The sequence below is a fragment of the Dipodomys ordii genome, unplaced genomic scaffold (assembly GCF_000151885.1).
Source record: "Dipodomys ordii isolate 6190 unplaced genomic scaffold, Dord_2.0 Scaffold220, whole genome shotgun sequence".
Classification (NCBI taxonomy): Eukaryota; Metazoa; Chordata; class Mammalia; order Rodentia; family Heteromyidae; genus Dipodomys; species Dipodomys ordii.
In genome coordinates this window covers 25,878-35,587 of record NW_012267436.1, presented here as the reverse complement: position 1 = coordinate 35,587, position 9,710 = coordinate 25,878, and the positions used below count along the sequence as shown (strand labels likewise).

Genomic DNA, 9,710 nt, shown 5'->3' with positions numbered 1-9,710 from the left:
GAAGTGGCGCTGTGGCTCAAGTGGTAGAGCGCTAGCCTTGAGCTGAAGAGCTGAGGGACAGCGCCCAGGCCCAGAGTTCAGGCCCCAGAGGTCAGGCCCCACAACCGGACCCTCCTCCCCCCCCCCAAAAACCAATAAAACAGATACATAACCAGCATTGAGACTGAAGCAATAATAAAGATTCTCCCAACAAAGACAAACAAGATACAACTGATTCCTTGCCAAATCCTATGAGACATTTAACAAAAACTAGTACCAATATACCACAAATGTTTCCATATATAGAAAGATAAATTATGCTTCAAAGACAGTAACAAGGATACAATAAAAACAGAAGCCAGGGCTGGGGAGGTGGCTCAGTGGTAGAGCGCTTGCCTTGCACGCATGAGGTCCTGGGTTCAATTCCTCAGCATCACATAAGCAAGGGAAAAAAAAAGCAGGAAGTGGCACTGTGGCTCAAGTGGTAGAACTCTAGCCTTGAGGTGAAGAGCTGAGGGACAGCGCCCAGGCCCAGAGTTCAGGAACCATGACCGGAACCCCCCCAAAAATTAATAAAATAAAATAAAAAATACATAAATTTTAAAAAAGACAGAAGCCAATCTCTCTGGTAAAAATACATGCAAATTTCTCAATAAAATTCTTGCAGACAGAATTAAACAACACATTAAAAAATTATACACTTTGATCAAGTTGGATTCATTGCATCGATGCAAAGACAATTCAACATATATAAATCAATAAATGTAAACAGAGTGCATAAACAATATCAAAGAAAAAAATCACATGAACATCTTAACTAACCTAGAAAAAGGCTCTGACAAAATTAAACATCCTATTATGATAAAAAAAGAAAACAATAATGTAACTCAACATAATATAGGCTATGTATGACAAACCTTTAGTCAATATCATACTAGACTGGGAAAAAATGAAATTATTTCAACTAAAGTCAGGAAGGAAATAAGGGTATCTACTCTCTGCACTCTTACTCAATATAATTTTAAAAATTCTAGTCAAAGCCAGGTGCCAGTGTCTTACATCTGTATTCCTAGCTACTCAGGATGAGATCTGACGATTGTGGTTTGAAGCCAGGCAAGGCAGAAAAGTCTGTGAGACTCCTATTTCCAATTAATCACCAGAAAACCAGAAGTGGAGCTGTGGCTCAAGTGGCAGAGTGCCATCCTTGAACTGAAGGGCTCAGGGAAAGCGCACAAGCGCACAAGAGTTCAAGTCCCACAACTGACAAAAAATTAAAATAAAAATCCTAGCCAAAGAGATTCTGAATAGGAAAGAACGAAGTCAAATTACCCTTATTTGCAGAAGATATGATTCTTTATTTAACAGACCCTAAATAGTCTCCAAAACAAAAAGACCCTCCTAGACCTGATGAATACTTTCAGTAATGTATCAGGAAACAAAATCAAAACACAAAAATCAGTATATTTTCTATATAGCAACAACAATCAACAGGCTGAAAATAAATCAGGAAAACAATTCCATTCATAATAACCTTAAAAAGGTGTGTGTCTGTGTTTCTGTGTGTGAAATACCTTTGTGAAACTCTTTTGTACAACTGATATATACAAAAAATGAAAAAATAAAGGTATGAAAATAAAACAAGCTCTGTTGGGGAATGGGTACCAGTGGGTGTAGAAAGTGTTAACAGAATGAGTAAGGGTGAATATGGTTTAAATACTTTATATGGAGGTATAAAAACAAAACAATGAACCTATTCATTTTTTTTTGCCAGTCCTGGGGCTTGAACTCAGTGCTTGGGCAGCGTCCCTGAGCTTCTTTTGCTCAAGACTAGCACTCTACCACTGAGCCACAGCACCACTTGTGTTTTTTTTCTGTTTATGTGGTACTGAGGAATCGAACCCAGGGCTTCAAGCATGTTAGGCAAGCACTCTACCACTAAGCCACATTCCCAGCTTCCCTATCCAAGTTTTTTTAAGGAGGGATGAGAGAGAACGATAAAGGAGGTAAATCTGATTGGGGTACATTGTATGTATAAAAATATCACAGTGAATCCCCCATATAACTAATATATTGTAATACAAATAGCATATATAATACTATGCTGAAACTTTGAAAATCAACATAATAATATAACATGTTGACACCAGAAACTTTGAAACTATTACAAGAAGGAGTAGAGGAAAATAGAACTAATATCAATATAAAGGAACTTCCTAAACAGAATTTCAAGGGTTCATAAAATAGGAAAGAGAATTGACAAATGGGATTGCATCAAATTTAAAAGCTTCTCACAGGGGGCTGGGGGTTTAGCCCAGTGGAAGGGCGCCCACCCGGCACGCGCAAGGCCCTGGGTTCGGTCCTCAGCCCTGGAAAAAAAAAGGAAAAAAAAAAAAAAAGCTTCTCACAATAGAAGCAATGATCATTAAACTAGAAGGATAGTCTATAGAACAGGAGAAGATCTTTGCAGAATATACAAAGAGCTCAAAAACATAAAAACACTAAAGAATTAATACCTAATTAATAAATGGACAAAGAAGCCACATCAACATTTCTCAAACACATGAAAAAAATGTTCAAAATACCTGTCCTTAAAGAAAATAACATCAAACAACATTGAGGTCAGGCACTGGTGGTTTATGCCTACATTGCTAGCTAGTAAGGAGACTGAGATCTGAGGATCATGGTTCAAAACCAGCCCAGAGGGGCTAGGAAGGTGGCTCAGTGGTAGAGTGCTTGCCTTGCATGCATGAGGCCCTGGGTTCGATTCCTCAGCACCACATAAGCAGAAAAAGCCGGAAGTGACACTGTGGCTCAAGTAGCGTGCTAGCCTTGAGCTGAAGAGCTGAGGGACAGCATCCAGGCCCAGAGTTCAGGCCCACAACCGACAAAAAAAAAAAACAAAAACAAAAACAAAAACAGCCCAGACAGAAAAGTCTGTGAGACTCTTTTTTTTTCCAATTTACTACCAAAAAGCTGGAAGTTGAGCCCTGTCTCAAATGGCAGAGGGCCAGCCTTGAGCAAAAAAAAAACCTCAGGGACAGTGTCTAGGCTCTGAGTTCAAACCTCAGCACTAACACACACACACACACACACACACACACACACACACACACACAAATTTTAACCGAGATTCTATCTTACCCAGTCAAATGACAATACAAATGTAGAATACAAACATCAACAAATACTGGTGAGGATGTGTGAAAAAGGAAACCTAACATGATGTTGATGGACATAAAAATCAGTGCAACCACCATGGAAGTCAGTTTGGAATCAGAAAAATACTAAAAAAATAGAACTACATTATGATCCAGCAATACCACTCTTAAGCATTTATCCAAAAGATTGTTAAGTCAAGATACAATAAAGGCATTTATAAATCCAGGTTCAATAAAGCACTTTTTGTCATAGACAATTATGGAAATAGTCCAGATGGCTTACAACCAATGAATGGATCAAGACATTGTGACAGATATACAAAACTTTATTCACCTAGCAGGAAGAATGTTATGTCATTTTTCAGGGAAATGGAAGAGCCTGGAAAAAAATATGCTGAGTAAATTGTTTTCTCTCATGTGTGGCATGTGATTATATAGAATAATATATAAAAACAAATACATGGCTATATGAGCAAGCTAACTAAAATATAGAATGTGCAAGGGTATGTTTCCATTGTGTAACCCTTTGGAACAATTAACAGGGAACTTCACAAATGAATACCAGGAGGTTGAAACATCTTGTCTACAGCGATGGGACTTTATGGGAAAGGGGCAGATGGACAGAGAAATGGGGACACATATAGTCATAATACTAAATGTACATATTTTAAAATGCAACTAGGAAACTTTAGGAGATAGGTGGGAATGGGATAGATGTGGGGGAATAATGATGGAAAGGGTAGCAGTGATCAAGATGCATTATACACCTAAAGCGACATACTGCATTGAAATCCCTTTTAAAGGGCAAAAAAACCAGTCACAATGGAGTACACCTATATCCTAGCACTTAGGAGGCTGAGAAAGGAGGATCATGAGTTCAAGACCAATCTGGAATACATAGGGAAATCTATTCTAAAAATCGAAGCAAAGAATATTACTATGACCAATAAACAAATAAAAGGCTGGAGTTATGCTCATGTGGTACAATGCCTGCCTCACAAGAACAAGACCCTGAGTTCAAACCTCAGTACTTGTAATCCCAACACTCGGGGAAGCAGTATCAGGAGGATCCTGAGTTTGCAACCAACCTACAAGACTCTAGCTCAAAAACAAAGAAGTAAATGAAATGTGTCAGATGGCTACAGAATTTTGTTCAGATGACTAAAGAATCTGGGAAAGCCATTGCTGATAGTGATGCATAACATACTATTATTGGTCTTTTATATAAATATTTGAATTTGGGACAACTTTAACTGTGCTTCCAACTTTGGAAAAAAGTATTCCAGTTTACCATGTTGAGTTGGCATTGTACAGAAATTGATAGTCATGATAGTCTAGAAACATTATTTTTTCCATTTTTACAGAGCTAACACTGTATTAATTGGTAAGGTCTTATGTATGTGGATTTGATTATAGAAGCTAATTAAGTATTCTCTAAATAAATGTCTAAGGAAAGAATTTTAAAGAAAGAAAAACAATATGGTGGCACCTATAAAACTAAAAAATACTTTAGAGAATCCTATGATCAGTAATCTAGTAACCTAGATATGTACCTGAAAGAACTGAAAGCAAGGACTTAAACAGATATTGATAGACCATTGTTCATAACCATTTTACCCATAACAGCTAACATATGAAAACAACACAAATATCCATTGATGGATGAATGAATAAGCAACAGGTGGTGTATATATGGAATGTTATTGTTTTAAGAATTCTAATATACACTACTGTATGAATGAACCTTGAAAGCATTATAATAAGTGAAATCAGTTACACACAAAAGTTTAAATATTCTATGATTCCACTTGGAAGAGACACCTAGAATAGTCAAATTCAAAGAGAAATGAAGTGGAATTAGCAGCAGCTACAAGGAGTGAAGAATGGGGAGTTACTGTTAAATGAGTAAAGTTTTAGTTTAGAATGATATAAAAGTTCTAGAAATGGGGGGCTGGGAAGGTGACTCAGTGGTAGAGCGCTTGCCTTGCATGCCTGAGGCCCTGGGTTCAATTACTCAGCACCACATAAGCAAAAAGAAAAAAAAGCTGGAAGTGGCGCTGTGGCTCAAGTGGTAGAGCGCTAGCCTTGAGCTGAAGAGCTGAGGGACAGCGCCCAGGCCTCACGACCGGACCCCCCCCCAAAAAAAAGTTTTAGAAATGGATAGATGATGGCTACATAACAAACTAAATGTATTTAATGCCTCTAAACTGTGTACTTAAAAATAGCTAAGATGACTGAGAGAAAGACATTTCATGTAGCAAACTCATATGGCCCTAGCCAAAAAGAATGATTAAAATAAGAAGTTTTATGTTACATGTATTTTACCACAATTAAGAGAGAAGAGAGAAAGAAAAAGGGAGAGAGTGTGTACACTAGGTACCAGTGGCTCATGCTGTAATCCTAGCTACTACTCAAAAGGTTGGGATCTGAGGCTTGCAATTCGAAGCTGGCCCAGGCTGGAAAGTCTGAGAGACTCTTTTCTCCAATTAACCACCAGAAAACCATAAGTGATGCTGTGGCTCAAAGTGGTAGAGTGCTAGCCTTGAGCAAAACAGCTCAGGGACAGTACCCAAGCCTTGTGTTTAAGCCCCATGATCAACAAAAAAAAATTTAAATTTTAAAAAATTATGTAGGGATATAGCTCAGTGATAGAGTGTGTGCCTATCATGCACAATGCCCCAAGGTCAATCCTCAACAACAGTAACAAAAGTGAGCAGATGGGGTGGCATGTGCCTCTATAGGCAGCAGGATTGTTGAACCCAGGAGTTCAAGGCTAGCCTGAACAAAATAATGAGACTGTCTCTAAAGGAAAACAATACAGAACATGAAAATGAATGGGATGTATTTTTTTCCCCTTCAGAGGATCATTTCCATTAAGTAATTTCTTGGCCATATCTCAAAACTTCGTTCTCTGATCAATAGTTCCCAGGATGCCAGAGTTAAGTGACTTATTTAAAAGTGCCTAAAGCATGTCTTATCTATTACCTCAATAATTAATTGTCACTCAAGGCAGTGAAGTGACATAGAAAAGTCCTAGCCAGCTTGGAGTAAAGGTTCATCATATAATATATACTTTATCCCAGAGCCTAGAGCAATAGGAGGAAAGCAGGAAGATGTTGAAGGAGTCTGAGAACTTAGCTTTCTGTGCTTTTTGAACATAGGTATAAATATTATAATACATCAGAATCACCTGAAGGCTTAAAATATAGGTTGCCACAGGCTCTACTCCCCAACAGTAGGTTTAAAATGTGGTCCATGATTTTGGATTTCTAACAAGTTTCTAGGAGATGCTGTATATCTGGTCCAGGGAACACATATTCCCAGGTAATGCTGAGAACTGATGACCCAGGAACCAACCACACTGAGAACTGAAGAGAACATTCAGAAACATACAAGTTGCACTACACTTAACTGATCCCAAAGAAAGATCAAAGAAGGTCAGGGACAAAAGTGAATATATTAACTATGATAATTCAGTATCTACAAGTTACTTAATATTTAGAAAAATATTTTCCATGTCCTCTGTTTCGTTGAGTACTTCTGGAAAGAAGTTGGATCCCCCCCCCCCCCGTAGGCCAATGCTTTAGTAGAAGTCTTTCAAGTCTATAATTCTATGAAAAGGCAATACACAGCAAACAATTGAGAAGGCACACGAGCCAGGGTTAGGGTAGCACTGCCAGGGAGAAAGAGAGACAAAGCAGCTTCTCACAAGCTGCAGACATCATCTCAAAACCCAGAATTTCAATAATATTAACATCAGAAATTTAGGTGTTATTACAAAATATCACAGAGATCTGGTGCCTGACCTGAACTCTTAATTTTTAAATAGAAACATTTCAAAATTTCAAGAGTTTGGAAGTTGCTACAAAACCTAGCAAGGTTATAGTTGTTATTTTTTAATGGTTTGCTTTGAAGCTTTATCAGGAAATTCTCACTGAAGATTTTTCAGGGGTGCAAGAAGAGTGAAGGGAAAAATCAGAGTTTGTAACTGTCTAATTACTGCCTAATACTGTTTAATGCTGTCTAGTATTATTTACAGTGTTAAAATAATAAGCAGACATAAGAAACATTGGTTTCCTAAAACTATGATATTGAAACAACCAACAATATATTTAGTGTTTAAAAAATAGAGAAAATGTAAAATTAATTAAAATAATGACATGGTTTGATAAACTCTTGTCCAAAGATATAGGTGAAATTTTACATTCCACAAATGACTAGGGACACACACACACACATACACACACACACACACACACACGCACACAAATACAGGGATCAGTGTGATAATAAACTGAAGTCACCAAGATAAAAGAATATAACATTGAAATGTCAGAAATAGAAACAAATACTGTTAATAAACTATGATTTAAGTATGTAGCATAACTTAAGCATTTTATAATTACAGATCATAAATTTGAAACAAAAAATGCAAATTAAAAAGCAAGAACATAATGGGGAAAAACAGTATTTTATTTTAGTTCATTTTTTAAATCTAAAATCAAAAGCCTGATATCATTTCTCCATACTAAAGTATCAATGTAAAAGTTAAGAGCAGCACAAAATGTGCAACAATAATTTTTAAAATCCTGAATTTCATTAGAAAAAAAAAAGTGTTCTTAGCACTAAGTATTTTATCAAAGATAAAATTTTGCATAGTACTTTTTAATTTAGGGAATTGATTCAAAGCTATTTTTGTAATTCTGTAGCTCTAATGTTATATACTTTTGGGCACTTTCACTTGTAGCTATTCAGCTGCATGTTATTGAAAAATACTTGTTTTCACAAAGTATAAAATCAAACAGCCTGCTTTGGAATTCATTTTTAAATTCCCTAACTTTGAGAAAAACCTCTGGTGTGTAGTTCAGAGGAGAAGTACTTTCCTAGCACTATGAAGCCTTGGGTTCTACTCAGAGTACCACTTAAAAAAAAAAAGGATTCGAGTCCGAGTGGCGACAGCGGAGAGTCATGGCCGGACAAGCATTTAGGAAGTTCATGCCTCTGTTTGACCGAGTGCTGGTCGAAAGGAGTGCAGCTGAAACTGTGACCAAAGGAGGCATTATGCTTCCAGAAAAGTCTCAAGGAAAAGTATTGCAAGCCACAGTAGTGGCTGTGGGATCGGGCTCTAAAGGAAAGGGTGGAGAGATTCAGCCAGTTAGTGTGAAAGTGGGTGATAAAGTTCTTCTCCCAGAATATGGAGGCACCAAAGTAGTTCTAGATGACAAGGATTATTTCTTATTTAGGGATGGTGACATTCTTGGGAAGTATATAGAGTGAATACATCACTAAAATGGCATCCTGTGAAGCTGCCCATTCCATGGAAGTTCTGAGATCTTTCATCATGTAAATAATTTCCATATCTCCCTTTTATAATAAACTGATGGTAACTAAGCTAATGATATCCATTGTCTCTAAAGTTTAATTTCACTGTTCTGGTATAAACATTTCCAAATAAAACATGTAAATAAAAAAAAAGGAATTCCATTTATTTATACACACACACACACACCACATTTTCTTGATCCATGCATCTACTGAGGGGCATCTGGGTTGGTTCCATATCTTAGCTATGGTGAATAATGCTGCAATAAGCATGGTTGTGCTGGTAGCTTTAGTATGGCTTGTTTGTGATCATTTGGGTAAATGCCTAAAAGTGGGATTGCTGGGTATAGGGGAGTTCTTTTGAGGAACCTTCACACTGCTTTTCAAAGTGGTTGAACAAATTTGCATTCCCTCCAACAATGCAGTAGGGTTCCCTTCTGTCCACATCCCCTCCAGCATCTGTAGTTATTAGATTTCTTGATTATAGCCATTCTAACTAGGGTGACATGGAATCTCAATGTTGATAATTCCGGTATCCTGCATTTTTCTAATTTGGGGAGGGGAAGGGAAATAATAAAATGCTGAAATAAGGATGCAGGATGAACCATTGTAACAATGAGATGTACAAGACAGTATGTTGAAAATGAGCTTTACAACTTTGTGGGTGGGAGGGCATGGCGAGGGAGGAGTTGGGAAGGTGGGGAGGAAAGGGATGGTAGGGGAAAAATAAAGGAGGGGGTAACAATGGTCCATACCTTGCTCATGTAACTGTATCTTTACAATAATATATATATTAAGAACAAAAAAAGAAATAAAAAAGCACACATCTACATATGATTATGTGAACACCAAGAAAATAACAAAGAACGTAAGAGAAAGATTAATAAAAAAATTGAAATTAAAGAGTGGCAATATGATCTCATATGTGTAAAAATAAATACATACATGTATACAAACATAAAGAGATATGAAAAGATGATGATCAGAATGTTAACAAAGGTTAGTTGAAATGATCTGGGCTGAAGGTGTGGCTTGGTGGTAAAGCACCAGCTGTGAGCAAGAATGTGAGGCCTTGAGTCCATGCCCTAGTACCAGCATTTGAAAACACACACACATACACACACACAGCAGAACTGAGCAAAATAATAAAAAGTAATAAATGAGCCGGGCGCTGGTGGCTCACGCCTGTAATCCTAGCTACTCAGGAGGCTGAGATCTGAGGATCGCGGTTCAAAGCCAGCCCGGGCAGGA

The 9,710-nt window shown here is 37.4% G+C and overlaps 1 pseudogene across 1 annotated transcript; it reads left to right on the top strand.

Moving 5' to 3' along the window:
- Positions 1–8,101: 8,101 nt before the first annotated feature.
- Positions 8,102–8,539, top strand: LOC106000500 (annotated as a pseudogene). The gene has a single exon (XR_001175793.1). The product of XR_001175793.1 is annotated as a 10 kDa heat shock protein, mitochondrial pseudogene (transcript).
- Positions 8,540–9,710: the final 1,171 nt, after the last annotated feature.